Genomic DNA, 5,988 nt, shown 5'->3' on the forward strand with positions numbered 1-5,988 from the left:
TATTATTATTAATATTATTTGATCCGAAAATTGAGGTTGACGCCGGACTAGGCATGGTTGATCAGCTGATTTGAATGTGAACAATGCATAAGATTATAATTCGCTATGTTTTTAATTATAAACACGATACTAAAATGTGAATATTACATGCATTATTATTGGATACAGTTAAGTGAAACACCAGGGAGAGAGAAGGACAAAACAATACGACAAAGAGACGAAACAGGGGGAGGCAGTAGCGTGCATGCAGATTGCCCGGGCCTTGCGGTAGCCAAGTTCTTTCTTGCACATTCCCTCAGCCAAATCTACACTAAAACAGAGGGATAAGAAAGGCGTTTAGAATGATTAATAAGATGAAAATGACAAAAGAATGCTAGAAAAAAAGATGAATGAAATCACAAAAAATAAAAAATCAAGAGTTGGAATGATACGTTGTACTGTAGACGTGTGTGGGAGAGCAAAGTAAATGTACGAAAGGAATTTGGGAAAAGGATTAAGGATATAATATGTGAAGGACAACAATAATGTGAAGGAGATATCATACTAATGTGCATGATAGGTTACACCACTGAGGTAATTCTGTTAAAGTGAAAGGTCATATCAGTGGGATAATATTGTTGACATTGGACTACGCAAATTTGATCAGCTGATTTGAACGTAAACAATGCATAAGATTATAATTTGCTATGTATTTAATTACAAATTTGATACTAAGATGTGAATACAGCATAACATCCATTATTATTGGATACAGTTAAGAGAGACACCAATTTAATCAAATTCCGGTTTATTTCAAATATAGCTGTAATATTTTACCACAGTAAATGGATACAAACTGTACTAAGAGAGCTAGAATAGTGGCGTGCAGCCCTACCAGTGTAAAGTAGCGCGGCCTATTTGGAATCATTGCCTAGCTAGAATTTTATTGCAATTTTTATGAGAATTTTTATTTAATAGGCATTGCATTGTTCTTGGCCATCCCAATGCTGTTGCCAACTATTAGACATCATATTCTTAACACGTTGACTGCGATTGGCAATGCTGTGAAACGGCCCAATGGGCGTTATCTTTAACCCCAATCAGAATCAGTAACCAGGTAGCTATTGACGTGAGAATTGTTATGGTGTATCCGTAAGGTAAGCCGAGTGCTCAGCCAGTGTAAAAAGCGTGACTTTATGTGGTACACTTCGCCTCACATAACAAAAGTCTTCATTACAGGCGTTTTGTACCTAATATGGACATAATAGATGTGGTCATATATGGCTCAAGTCACCCAGAACGACTAGAGATAGTTCTGCTGGCGTTGTGTGCCGAATATGGTCACACTTTGGATGTTCAGTTATGGTGCATATCGCTCAGACTGATCTAGGGAATTACCGTATGCAACATGTACTAGACGTGGCTCATACTTAGTGTGACAGACATATATAAATAACATCTTTGTATGTTTTCATATGTGCACATAAAATTTGTAGTACACACGTGTGTATATAGGAATATATATGAACATACACTTGAATATAATACATATAAGATGTACATACATGTTACAGACACACACATTAGGAAACATATATACAGGCTGTATTTTTGGCAATATAAATTCATATTTTGCATAGATAAAAGTATTTACATACAAGTAAATTATTTAGGTCTTCTTCAGTTATTCATATATATATCTGTCCATCTGTATACGGTAGCCCATCTTTTTGTACCTGTCTATCCATGTATATACATACATACATACATATATTCAAACTTATGCGAGAGAGGAATAAAATATGGAAAAGAACTCTTCCTTATGTTTGTATAAGAGACTATATTATGATATAAAATATTAGAAAATAAGATAAAGGAAGTAACAGAAAAAGGAATGACACATACACAAAATGGATAGTTTATATATATATATATATATATATATATATATATATATATATATATATTATATATATATATATAATAAATATATATATATATACAGTACACGTGGATAGTAAAGCCCCTCTTCTGAAAAAAAACACATATTTTATGAGTAGGGTAAGAAAAAATATAAATCGGAACACTTAGCCCCTCACTAGTACTTTGTGGCGTTCCCTATCCTCTTAGTTACGTCTCAAAGACATCGGGGAACTTCTTCAGCAAGATTTTGTAGGGTTTCAGGCTCCAATGACCCCCAAACCTCCCTAATGGCTGCCTCAAGTTTTGGGAGAGAGGACGTAACCTTTGACTGAAGCTTCCTCTTTATGACACTCCACAAATTTTCTATAGGATTCAGGTCTGGGGGAGATCCAGGCCAGTCATTAAAAAAGGGCACTTCACAATCTTTTAACCAGTTAACCAATAATTTAGTCGTATGGTATGGTGCCCCATCTTGCATAAAGAAACTGGTCCCACTTTTTTCAAAAGAACCCTCTAAATGATCATTTAGAAGGTGAAAATAATTAAACTGATTCATATATTCATTCTTTGGTAAGAAAAATAATTCACCAACACCACCATAACCAAAGGAACCCCATACCATTACACTAGCAGGGTGTTTCACAGTCTTACTCGTGTACTGAGGGAGGTGGGGGTCCATGCCAGAAGGACTATAAACCCTCTTTGCCCCACTGCCAGTCACGTTAAATGTCACTTCATCTGTCCAAAGTATATCTCTCCACTTAACTTGATCCCAAACAGAGTAATTCTTAGCAAAAACAATTCGTTTCTGCTTTTGAATAGCAGTCAGCAGAGGCTTCTTGCGCACCTTATACGAGCGCAGCAGGAGGTCGTCATGTATGCGCTCTTGAACTGTCCTTAAAGACACTTCCCCAAGTAAATGAGAGTTCTTATACTTAATCTCACGTGCTGTGAGGGAAGGGTCTTTCTTTAACTGTCTTTTGATAAGCCTAAGAGTAGCTGGCTTAATTTTTCTGGGCCTCCCAGACTTAGGTTTTGGTACCAGTATGGCGTTGGCGTCTCCCTCCTCTTACCGGTGAATCCAACGATACACAGTTCACTTCGATAGCCGCTTCTGTTCACAAATTTGGCGTACAGAAATACCTGCTTTGTATAAATCTATTATTGAGGATATTTCCTCTCGACCAACAACTTTCTTAGTGGTCATATTAAGAAATCACACCACTCGATTCACCACTATCCATACACTAAAAAAAGCACTGTCCGCGAGCAAAACTTTCGCACTTCTGCTTTCAGTGACCACAAATGAGCAACTGAAACTTTTTCTGAAGTTTGGAATGAAGGTTGCCTACTTGTACAACACTTCTGAGCGGTAGCTTTACTTGTCACTGAGTTCTATTGCAATTTAGGGGGTACTGTTAAAAAGCGCTAGAAGTAGAGCCCCAATCCTAAAAGGGGCTTAACAATACACGTGTACTGTATATATATATATATATACACTTGCATATACAGACTGATATACAAATTACCTATTGTCCCAATATGATGAAAAATTAACATCCTAGAGAACATTTGAATTCTTGCTTTCCTTTTAGTACCATATGTATGTATGTATATTTACTGTATGTATGTATGCATATATATATATATATATATATATATATATATATATATATATATATATATATATATATATATATATATATATATATATATATATATATATATATATATATATATATATGTATATATATATATATATATATATATATATATATATATATATATATATATATGTGTGTGTGTGTGTGTATGTATATATGTATGTAAGTATTACTTTCTCTGTCATTTCTAATTATTCCTTTATATTATATAATATACACACTGTATATACGCAAAAGCGTACATATGCATACAGAAAACATTCCCTGACTGAAGCTACTGGCCCCAAAGCCAAGACAAGAAGGCTTTGTCGTTCCTGTTATGAGATACTGTCACAAAATAAAGGAAGTTCTGTTGGTCGAAAGAAAGAACGAAGAGTAAACACATAATGTGAGAATTGTGAGGGTAAACCTTTCCTTTGTCTCAGTTGTTTCAACTTTAAATATACAGTTTGAAGAATATAAATTTGTTTATTTTATTGGGTTTTCTTATGAAGAAGCAAAACAGAAAAAAAAATGTTAATTTTATACTTGTACTCTAAATACTATATGATATCCTTCATCATACATGGATATTTTTTCACCAAGAAAAGGACACTATTTTTTCAGAAGTAAAATGTTTACCAAACTGATTTATTTTTTTTATTGAATTTATATAAACATAATCTAGGGTTAAAAGGATAGCATTTTTATTGATCTAATGATCATGTATTCTATTTTTTTTTTACTGAAAGAAAGAATTAGAAAAAAATATGCCCCTTTTGCCAGCATGTGAATATTATTTTCAGTAATAAATAAAGTGTTTAGTTAATGTTCTAGTTTATTTTAATTAATTTTCAATATATTACAATAATATTTTGGTAAAAAAAAGCCCATTTTAAAAAAATTTGGATACTTGAAAAAAATATATAATTCTTAGCATGTGTACCACATAGGGTACACATCGCTCATTCAGAGAGTCCCCTGTGAACCATATGTGGAGCACATCGCAGTCAACGTGTTAATGTTGGGTAAAGGATAATTCAAATTTTTTTTCTATCAGCCTTGGCAGCAAAAAATCAATACCACGAAGTATGAAACCGCGATTAACGAGGTCTGACTGTACCTGAATATCCTGCATTTCAGGCCCTCAGAAAAATGGAGGGGAGGTTAGGTAACTTGTTGCTAGATATCCTGGGTATCAGGTTAACTAGAGTGGACATGAAATCTCCTCTGCCATGAAAGTGCCTAGGGAGGCAACTTACTCTACAAGTCTATCTTGTTTTAAACGAGTTCTCCAAAGTTGAGACTTGAGTGTTAAATAAGTCTAGCGCGTCTCGAGTCTGATTAGAGAGCGCCACAGCAAACCTATGTTTCGAGCTTTCAGATTGAGGAATAAAGTCTCTAAAACGCACCACTTATAGGTGATTTTCATGTGAGAGAGCTCATTTAGGCCACCAAAGTGATGGCTCAGGCTCATGATCTTGATGAAAAGTGATGCTTCAAAACCTGACATCGGAGCCTCGAGGGGGACTACATTAGTCCAGCAGGTACTTGCGCACAGGAAGGTTTTCTGGAGAGTCCTTTATACGATAATAACCTAATCATGAGTGGCTCCACTTCAAGAATAACTGGTGGTTCTACCTTAAACTTGTTAGAAAATTTAACCCTTTTATCCCCAAAGGACGTACGGGTACGTTCCTCATAAGCCATCCCTTTACCCCCATGGACGTACGGGTACGTTTTCTATACTTATGCGTAGATAACAGGTCTTGGCAGGCCTTGTATTTGAAATACAACGCTTTACTGTTGTGATGTTGTTCCTTCGATGTCTTATCATCAATGTAACACAAATAAAAAGTTTCTCTGGGCCCCACAAGGGTCAGGATGGACCTTTAAATTTTCTTTGAAGAATCAGCTGATATTTCCTGTGCAGTAATTTTAGGTTGCATAGGCATTTACACAAATATTACGAAAATAGGGCACTGTTACCAGTGCAAGATTATCGCTTTGTTATCCCTTCGACATCTTATCATCAATGTAATGTGAATAAAAAGTTCTCTGAGGCACACAGGGGTCATGAATGTCCTTTAAATTTTATGTAAAGGAAACAGCTGACCTTAATGTGCATTTGCTTTAGATTTCATAGCTATTTTTACGAATAATCACGTAAATTGGTTCCGTTGCCATGGTAACACAATTTTTTCACTGTTTTACAATGCCCAGATCCCCACAGAGGTCAAGATGGACCTTTAAACTTTCTGTTATCAATCAAATTATTTTTCTTTGTATTTTTTGGGGTGTTTCATAGTCATTTATACAAATTCTACGAAAAATTATCATCATTACTCCTGCGTGACTATTGTTTGATTGTTCCTTGGATATCGTGTCAACAATGATGAATGAAAAGTTTCCCTGGGCTCCACTGTAGTCTTGATTGACCTAT

The sequence above is a fragment of the Palaemon carinicauda genome, chromosome 9, assembly GCF_036898095.1.
Source record: "Palaemon carinicauda isolate YSFRI2023 chromosome 9, ASM3689809v2, whole genome shotgun sequence".
NCBI lineage: Eukaryota > Metazoa > Arthropoda > Malacostraca > Decapoda > Palaemonidae > Palaemon > Palaemon carinicauda.